This window comes from Camelus ferus, chromosome 11 (genome assembly GCF_009834535.1).
Source record: "Camelus ferus isolate YT-003-E chromosome 11, BCGSAC_Cfer_1.0, whole genome shotgun sequence".
NCBI lineage: Eukaryota > Metazoa > Chordata > Mammalia > Artiodactyla > Camelidae > Camelus > Camelus ferus.
Genome location: NC_045706.1, coordinates 67,860,202 through 67,870,806, shown reverse-complemented (window position 1 = coordinate 67,870,806; position 10,605 = coordinate 67,860,202). Strand labels below are relative to the sequence as shown.

Genomic DNA, 10,605 nt, shown 5'->3' with positions numbered 1-10,605 from the left:
TTGGGTGCCAACTGCATGCTCCAGCCAGCAGGTGCCATCTTCCCCGCTCTCCCTCTGTCTTGCTGTATTTATTCTTCTTCTTTTTTGTTCTTCTGCTCCCCTTTATTCAGAAGGTGCCGTCTTTGCAACCTCCCACCGGCTCACTCCAGCCATCTTCGCTCTCTCCCTCTGACGGGCTCCAAAGTGCCAGTATCTGCAAGTGGGGAATGTCTACACACTGATGACCCAGTTTTCATGGCTTCCACTCAGGGGTTGCTCCTTGATCACCTGGTCTTGGAGGCCAGGACCGACTGCATGTCTGGGTCCCATGTGACTGTAACAATTGGAGAGACACTTCTTGACAGGGTACCACTTTCAGGGCCCTGCACATTAGACTGAGACACACCCCCAGCCTTTATGTGAAAAAAGGTCTTCGTCCTGGCCTTAGAGCTTTGGACTTGGAGGCAGCTTCAGGTTTGGCACACATCAGGAGGCTACTGAGGTGCTCTCAGGGAAGGTAGGCTGGGGATGCCATCATTACACTCTCAGTCTGCCTTGCTACAGCTCACTGACATTTCCCAGAAAGGAGCTTGTACACCTATTTGAAGCCCTGTAATTTGTGACTGTTCTCCAGGGGACACCAGACTTCCTGGCTCTGGGGGCCAGCAGGGCCTACATTTGCAGTCCCAAGACTCAGTATATTTGTATTCTTTAAAAGTTCTTACTGGGAGGTTTGGATTCCAATCAGCCTGAATCTTGGTGCTGACTGAGAGCCTCCCCTTTGGGATACTGACTGGACTTGGCACACCCTCAACTTCTGGGAGCTGGTAAAATAAAATAAGCTGCTTGGATAATCACAGTTTCATTGACAACCAAGCGTAGGCAGGGTTAATTGACAAAGTTCATCTCCCACACAACTCTTCAAGACTGGGAGAGGTGGCTGTTTTACTTAATGCATAGAAACCAACAAAGAGAGTCAAGTGAAATGAAGAAACAGAAGACTATGGACAATGTTCCAAATCAGAGAACAAGATAAAACCTCATGAGAAAACGTTAATGAAATGAAGATAAGTACTTTGCCTGATGAAGAATTCAAGGTACACTCACAAAAAAAGCCCACTGAACTCAGAAGAAAAATGGATGAACACAGTGAGAACTTCAACAGTTAAAAAATATAACAAAGTTCCAAACAGAAGTCACAGAACTAAAGAATACAATAATTGAACTTAAAAATACACTAGATGAAGGACAAGAAAGAATCCGTGAACTCAAGGATAGGTGAAGGGAACTCCCTAAAACATAGAAGCAAAAAGGGAAAGGAAGGAAAAAAAAAGGGAAGGCAGCTTACAAGATTAATGGCACAACTTCAAGCAGAATAACACTCTCATTATAGGAGCTCCAGAAGGAGAAGAGAAAAGGGGCAGAAAACATATTTGAAGAAATGAGGTTTGAAAACTTTTCCTAACCTGGGAAAGGAAACAGACACTCAGTTACAGGAAGCCCAGAGAGCTCCAAAGCAGACTGATAACTAGTAAGGGGATTTGCTGAATCAGGAAATTTTGAAACTTCCTACAAACAAAAATCCAGGATCACCAATACCATACAAATATAAAATATCATACGAGGATACTCTGAACAACTATATAGAAACAAATGCATAACCTAGAAGAAATGGACAAGTTTATGGAAATATACAGTCCACCAAGACTGAATCAAGAAAAAGATTATACTGTATAGCACAGGGAAATATATACAAGATCTTATGGTAGCTCACAGAGAAAAAAATGTGACAATGAATGTATATATATGTTCATGTATAACTGAAAATCTGTTCTCTACACTGGAATTTGATACAACATTGTAAAATGATTATAAATCAATAAAAAAAAGTTAAAAAAAAAAGAGAGAAATTGACTACGTGAACAAACCGATCACTAGTAATAAAATCAAATAAGCAATAAGAAAAACCTCCCTACAAATAAAGTCCAGACCTGATGGCTTCACTGGAGAATTCTACCAAACATACAAAGAAGAACTCCTATCAGTCCTTCTCAAACTCTTCCAGAAGACTGAAAAAGAGGGAGTACTCCCAAACTCATTCTATGAAGCCACCATCACCCTGATACCAAAACCAGGCAAAGAAACTATTAAAAAAGAAAATCACAGACCAGTATCAATGAACATAGATGCAAACATCCTCAACAAAATATTAGCGAACAGAATCCAACAGCCCATAAAAAAGATCATACACCATGAGCAAGTTGGACTCATCCCAGGGACTCAAGGATGGTTCAACAGAAGCAAATCCATCAATATAATACACCACATCAACAAGAGACAGGACAAAAACCACATGATCATCTCAATAGGTGCAGGAAAAGCATTTGATAAAATTCAACACCCATTTATGATAAAAACTCTTACCAAAGTGGGTGTAGAGGGAACAGATATGAATATAATAAAAACTATTTATGACAACCCTACAGTCAGCTTAGTACTCAATGGTAAAAAACTAAAAACTTTCCCACTAAAATCCGGGGCCATCAAAGTTGTCCACTCTCACCACTCCTATTCAATATAGTCTTGGAAGTCCTAGCCACAGCAATCAAGCAAGAAAAAAGAAATAAAAGGGATCCAAATTGGAAAACGAGAGGTAAAAGTGTCACTATATGCCGATGACATGATACTATAGACAGAAAATCCTAAAAGATCCACACAAAACTACCAGAACTAATCAAAGAACTCAGCAAGGTAGCAGGATGCAAGATTAATGTACAAAAATCAGTTGCACTTATTTACACTAACAATGAATCAACAGGAAAAGAAAGTAAAGAAACAGTCCCTTTCTAAACAGCACCCAAAGTAATAAAATACCTAGAAATAAATCTAACCAAGGAGGTGAGAGACTTATACATGGAGAACTAGAAAACAATGATTAAGGAAATTAAAGAATACTTTAAAAAATGGAAAGATATCCCATGCTCCTGGATTGGAAGAATCAATATTGTTAAAGTGGTCATACTGCCTGAGGTAACATACAGATTTAATGCAACCTCGATCAAATTACCCAGGGCATATTTTACAGAACTAGAACAAATCATAATAAAATTTATATGCAATCACAAAAGACCCAGAATTGCCATAGCAGTACTGAAGAAAAAGAATGAGGCTGGAGACTAACCCTCCCAGACTTCAGACAATACTACAGAGCTACAGTCATCAAAACAGCATGGCATTGGTACAAAAACAGACCTACTGACCAATGGAACAGAATGGAGAGCCCAGAAATGAACCCACAAACTTTTGGTCAATTAATCTTTGACAAAGGAGGCAAGAACATACAATGGAATAAAGACAGTCTCTTCAGCAAATGCTGTTGGGAAAACTGAACAGCAGCATGTAAATCAGTGAAGTGAGAATACTCCCTCACACCATATACAAAAGTAGACTCAAAATCGATTAAAGATTTAAACATAAGACAAGACACAATAAATCTCCTAGAAGAAAACAAGGCAAAACATTATCTCACATATATCTCGGCAATGTTCTCCTAGGGCAGTCTACTCAAGAAATAGAAATAAAAGCAAAAACAAACTAATGGGACCTAATTAAACTTACAAGCTTTTGCCCAGTAAAGGAAAATATAAGCAAAACCAAACAACAACCTATGGAATGGGCTCACTCTAAGCCAGGAATCCACCATCCATGAGCTGCCTGGGGAATACGTGTTCTATTCACTGAAGTAGCTTAACAGTTAGTATGTGTCCTAGTGCATACCGACACCACTTGCTGAATTAATTAGGAACTGGAAAGCCCAGGTGGAGTTAGCAGCTCTGTCCAGAATTATCTCGTTATCAGTGTTTTCACCAAGTGACACAGTAATTTATTTCCTTATCAGTCTGTCTCCTACACCACCTGCAGCATTCCTTAGGGTGGGTGGGAACATGGACCAGGGCCAGGCAGAGAAGATTCTCTAAGTGATAAATCCCACCAGGAAAGGATGTTGCCCTAGACCACACAACCGTGTGACCCAAGTCTAACAGTCTCACTTCTGCAGACTCTGCTTCACACTCCAGGATGATGTCCAAGAGACTGAGGGGAGGGAGGACACTGGTCTCACCAGGCCCGTTCACTTCCAGGGAGTAACAACTAGAGCACTAACCCGAGGCCAAGGGCTCAGCGCTCACCTATGTGTTTTATTCAATCCTCCCAACCCTGAGGTGGTTATCGCTACCCCCTCTCTACAGGAGAAAAAAACAAGCTCAGATCACATACAGGTGCCCAGAGCCCACACTCTTTCCCGCTCTACTGTACAGACTCCCAGCCAGAGATCAGGACATGGGCCTCTGACAATCTGGTGTGAAGTCAGTCAGTGGGTGGTGAGTTCTTGGGTGTTTACTGTTAGGCTGCATAACTTACATGATAGATATGTATCAAATATTAAATACACTGTAAAGAACGCCACCCAGTTTTGCTGCCACCCCCATACTGCCAGAGACAGGAAAGCAGAAGCACCCGAAAAGCAGCCCAAAGCCGCTCTCCTGCCTAAATGACATTGCCCTCCCCTCTTCTCCTCCCCCCCAGCCCCCATCAGCAGGCCTCAGCGCAGCACAAGAAGAGCCAGGGAAGCAGCACCAAGAGCTACCCTGGTAAGTGTCAGAGGTCAGCGGGAGACACTAGAATACCATCCCCACGTCACTGTGCCACCTTAGAGAGGTACAGCCTTATCAGATGACTCCACCTGGGCCTCACTGCCCAGACCAGTGCTGGACACTAGCCCAAGCTGGATCAGATTCTCTCCCCCAGGAGTCAGAGTGCTCTGAAGACACATAACTCTGGGAAGTGAGGGTCAGCTCTCTTCTGCCAAGTGCATGGGGATGTGGTAAAAGTGAAAAGAGAAGAAACAAAAAACCCAGCTGTGCAGAGATGCAGGGTGCAAGAAAATTCTGTAAATGTATAGAGGGTGGGGAATTGCTGCCTTGATCTAGTTTTTAGTTCCTACCTTCCTACCATCTTTTAGTTCCTATGATCTAGTTTTACATCCATACCTGAAGCTTTAACTGCTCCTTCTGTCTATGCAACACCAAGAGAAATATTCCTGGATCTTAATCACAAACTCCCCAATTTCTACAACCTATTTGCCACAAGTAGTGCCTGAAACACTTTAGCACCCTCCCCTATCTTTCACTCAGCTAGCTCTAAGTCATTCTCCAGGTCCCAGCTTAAACAACACTTCCTCCAGGAAGCCAGCCCAGACTAGCCCTCAAAGCTTTGCTCCACTTTTTATGGGTATAAAGGGTAGCACTCTGCACCTCATCATTCAATAAATGTGATTACTTTCCTGTTAGACTGTAAACACTAAAAAAGGAAAAACCACTTCGATCCTACTGCTTAGCACACAGGTCAGGTACACGCTCAGTAACATTACTAAATGAATGAAAATCAAGAAACTGGTGGAGGTACGTAGGAGGAGTGAGAAGGATCAACGCTGATAAACACCCTTCTGATAAAAATGAAGCTGCTTTGACCCTACCTTCCTCACCCCTTCCAAGTTTCTGCTTCCTCCCTCTTCCAACCCCACAACAGGCCCAAGTTTGCCATGACAATCATCATGTTATACTTTGGTGCCAGTACATTCAGGAACCCAGGCTGGAAAAAGCATGTTTCCAGGTAACTTGTGACAAGAGAGGAAAGTCTACAGTACTTTAGGGAAAAAAAGAATAATGACAGGTTTTGAGGTCTAGACAAATCCTAGTTCTACTATGCAGTTACTGTCTATGAACCCTGGACAAGTTGCCTGAGGCCTGGTTTCCTCATCTGTACAGTGAAAAAAAAAAAAAAAACCTCAAAGGTGAGGATGAAAATGATTCTGAAACCATAGCACTGAAGGCAAGCTTACAACTAATGTTAGTCAGCTTGTCATGGTGAAGTCCACACAGACCTCACCTCTACACCCCAGCCCCAGCTCCTACCAGCCACGGATGGGTTCAGAGCCCAGAGCCTGCCCTAAGACCGAGCATCTGAGAGACCCTGGAGACCATCTATCCTGTTGGCTTTCCAATGTATGGGAGCCTCAAGAAGTGAAAGAGAAAAGACAAGCAAAAAGGAAGAAACAGTATCTCAGGGTCAGGCAGGTGAGCAGGGAGAGCAGGATGGATGTGTGGTGGGGTAGCTTGAGATGTTTTTTGGGGAATCACGTGATTTTTACTTAACAGATACTTAACTGCGAGCAAGGTGAGGAATAAACTATACATAGTTCCTGGGAACCTCAACTAGGATGCTTTTCATTAAAGCATTTTTATTAATAATTGAGAATTGAAAACATACAAATTAAATTCATCAGAATGGCATATATATTATCGCTAACCACCAGGAGCACATTATTAGGGATGTTACTAATATGAAAATGAATTTTCTTTGCATTTTAATGCACTCAAAACTGTTCAGAAACTCTGGGTTTTCTATTGCTCATGTAAGATGGTCTCCTCCCATCTTAGAGCTCCAAAAACCATACAAGAGACTTCTTTATTAAAAGTCAAATTAACAGCTAAACCAGCACAACTAGGAATCTGGTCTGGAGCCTCTGTGGATGACTTATATCATTCCTGGTCCTGCTTTTGAAACAGGTGGTACCAATACCCAGCAAAGTCCCAGGGAGGGATGGAAGGGAGGGCTAGAGCTGAAAGTAATAAGGACAAGTTGATGGAGGAGATGAATCTCAGAGGAAGGCAGGACCTGACTAGGGTCCAGCCCTTCTTGGGGATGGGCTGGAGGGAAACAGCACTGGCATCTAAACAGGATGCTCCTCTGGTGCAGGGACTGAGTGTGCTGCACGCAAACTGCATGCAGGTCGTTTGGCACGTCCGCCTCTACCACATACACACCAGAGGCCAATAACACCTACAATCAATGCAACAACAAAAAGCGAAACATAGCCCACATACATTTCAATGCCCCTGGAGACTGGATAAGAATCACACACGCTGAGTAGTAGCCCTAAATAAGTAGAAAGAAGAGACAAGTACAGTGGGTAGAAAGTCAAAGAGAGACAAAGAGGGAAACACAAAATCTGATGAGGAACCAGCAGAAAAAGGGCATCCTTCAGGGACCTACCAAATCAAGTCCCAACTGCTTAGGAAACAAAGCCTCTCAGAACTCGGCCCCACCCATCCCAGCTGCCTCCACTCCAGCTTTCTCCCCAAGGCACCCACGCACAGCCTCACTTCTCAGACAACTCCTGGTTTTCCAGACCGGTTGTGCCATGTTCAGACTTCTGTGCCTCGGTGTGTGCACTCTCCTCTACCCAGAGTGCACGTCTCACGGCAAACTCCCAGTCAGACACCAACACCCAGCGCGAAGGTTTGTGAAGCCAGACATGGACAGCCGCATGCCACTCAGGCCTTTGTCACCCACAGCACTCTACAGGGGCTTCTGTGTTCCTGCCCAACTGCACCCCACTGTCTGGAACAAGAGCTACTGAAGGGCAGGTGCCACGTGAGTCCTTGCAGAGAACTGGTGCTGAATGAATTCTAAGTGAGCGACCTTGCATGAAAGGTTTTTAAAAGGCTAAAAAGCAAACCATGGGAAAAGCAGACAATAGATATTTTCTGCTATTGAAAGCATGCATTTTCTCAACTCTAATCTTTGGCTGAGTATCACTTAGGAAGCAGACACAGATGCTCTACCACTTCCTAGTTAGGTATCTGTGGGCAAATTAAGTAACCTCGCTGTGTCTCAGACTCCCACTTACTGAAAGGAACCACCCCTGCAGTGTGGTTAAGAGGACTGATGAACATATACTTTAAAAAATACCAGAAAACATTGACTAAATGGTAGTTCTTACCAGCCTGCTGTGATCACAGAAACATTAACAGGACCAGATACTGCGCCATCAGGAATATGAGCAAGACAAAATTTTTGGTAAAACTACGTTTTTTTGAGGAGAGCTGAAAGTCAACAAATCCAACAGCTTGTCTTCCAGCTGCACCCTGCTCTCTACAGTCCTCAGGACCGATCCCTAGTGACCACTATGTCCCCGGCTCCTCCGACAATGCAGACTACCAGGTCTCTGGTCTCTGACCACACCTCCTCCTCCTCTTCTGTAGCTTGCCCTCTAAGGACACCTAAAGTCAGGCATTCCTTCAGCTCAGCTCACACATTTTTTCTCATCTTATCCCCTCTCAAGCCTTCAATTATCATCTCTATGGAGATGACCCCAAGACCTCTCAGTCACATTCAGAAAATGTTTCAAGCTGAATTTATCCAACACAGATGGTTATCTTAATTAGATGATGAAACATACAGCTTCAACTTCTCTCTTTCATATCAATTTTTTCCTTTTCTCCGGAGTCTTATACATCTCACCAGTCCTAAGCTTCCTCTTCCTTTGCCCACCTCTTAAAACTACTTGCTTGCCAAGGCTTCTTTGGTTTTTCTGTTCTGTCTCACTGGTTCCTAACTTCTCTGGGATAATGAACCCTTTGAAAATATACTGAATGATATGGATTGTTTACTAAAAAGATAAACACAGAATGTATGTAAGCAATTTCACCTAACCAATGATCTCAAATAAGAATCTGTGTTGCTGTACACCAGACTGCCACTTACACAAATTTCCATCTCCAGATTCTACATCCCTCTTATTTTCAGGATGCCTTGCGGATACAACCTAAAGGACCTACTGGCATCATAAACTTAAGAAGTCCAAACCAGAACTCACTATTTCTCCTTAACAAACCTCCTCTGCCTACAGTATTCCTCCCCTAATAATGGCACCACCATGTCCCCAAGCTAGACGCCTTGCAATTAACAACCTTCCCCATACCACATCACCAGGCCCTATCTCAGAATCTCTCCCAAATCCAATACCCAACTCTTAAGCCTCTTACCCTGTAAGACCTCATCATCCTTTGCCTCCCATACCGGCCATGATGAAAAGTCCACCACTCCTCTGACAAGAGCCCATTATTGACTCTAACATCTCCATTTTCCACACTGCTACATCACTTCACCTTTAGAAGGTCACAAGCCAAGCTGATTCCCTGCCTCAGTTTTCTCCTGTCATTTCCACTAGTGTTGATCTACAGTCTCCCAAAATTACAAAACTGATCATGTGCCTGCCTCTTTTCAAAAACTCTGATGCTTCTCCATTACACAAATATAAAATCAAACTCCATTCTGTCTACAGAGTCCTCCACAATTTGCCACCTAAGTTCTTTTCCAGGATTGGATTCTGTAGCTTAGATTGTCACTCGCACCTATTATCTTTCTATCAAAATCACACCACTAAGAAAGGCTCAATTCAAACTCCACTCTTCATATCCCCTACTTGATGTTTAGGAAAGGACTTTGCATGGAAAAGGCAAAATTCCTAATGAACAGATTCAGAAAATTAAACAAAATTGTTTTCTTCCTTAAAATTAAAGTCCTTCTGGAAACATTAAGCTTTTTAAAATATCAGTTCTTCAAATATTATTAATATTTCAATCAAGAAATCCTTCAAAAACCCAGCATTGATAACCAACATTTACTAAATACTAATAATGCACAATGTAGATTAAACTCTCATATGAAGTATCATCAACCTGAAGATAAAAAGCTATAATCTAGATGCAGGATTCTAATTCCAATAATATTTGTACTTGGATTTTACTTAAGAAAGGAAAACAAAATACAGTAAGTGGACTTGACATTTGAGACTTAAGTCACGTAAGTCCACAGCTGAGATTGAAAGTTACCAGATCTAAATCATCTTCAGGCTAGGAAAAATTCTCATCACTTAAACAAAAACAAAAACACTAACTTTTGACTGAGATGTCATAAAATTAGACTTTTTCAGTACACATTAAAGCATTAATTTTTTCTAAGGGCCCAAGGATGTGACGGGCAATTCCAAGCCCCTCACAATGAGACCTGGTGACTAGCACACATACCAGCAGGTGCACAGCAATCAGACCTACACCAGGTAAGTGATGTTGTGGGCAGTACTGTCTTTCTGTTACCTTCTAGGACCTTGTTTCTTTTAGGCCTGACCTAATTTAATTCCTTATAGCTCCTAACCTACTGAGTTCACGAGAATCTTCACAACTGTGTACTGTGAAGCACTCTGCTCCTGAAGAGAATGCAAATATTCAAGTATTTTTTTAAAGAATATTAACTAGTGTTTTTACCTAGCTAGCATACGTGGTAAAATATTCCCTCTATGTATTTCTAAAATTATGACCATTCAAATTTGAATACGTTTCTGAAATAAATTTGCTTGTAAGGGTAAAATATGCTAAAATTTCAAAATTATTAATAATACTAATTAAGGAAAATAGGGAGTAATGAAAAGAGCTCTGGCAACTGAAACAGGATCTCAGGCTACAATCTCAAGTCTGACTGTTTAGTTGTGCGACCTTAGGAACTGGCTTCACCTTAAAACACTTTGTTATCTGAAATAGAACTAGCACTGCCCTTCCCTCTCTGCAGGTGGCTGTTCAGGTAACATGAGATAAGGTACACAGCACAGTACCTGACACGAAGTGTTCACAGTCTGCTTCCTTCATTCAACAAAAAAGACACACTCACATGAAGGTTTATGTGTAAGGAAGCCTACAACTCCACAAGACTCCATCAGCACAAAAT

At 42.1% G+C, this 10,605-nt stretch overlaps 1 long non-coding RNA gene across 1 annotated transcript; it reads right to left on the bottom strand.

The window, feature by feature from the left end:
• Positions 1-4,269: 4,269 nt before the first annotated feature.
• On the bottom strand, positions 4,270-8,288 carry LOC116667338. Its single transcript, XR_004324239.1, has 3 exons — positions 8,063-8,288; positions 6,958-6,962; positions 4,270-4,282 (listed from the first exon to the last, which is right to left on the bottom strand). It is a non-coding gene; the product is annotated as an uncharacterized LOC116667338 (long non-coding RNA).
• Between the last annotated feature and the right edge of the window lie 2,317 nt (positions 8,289-10,605).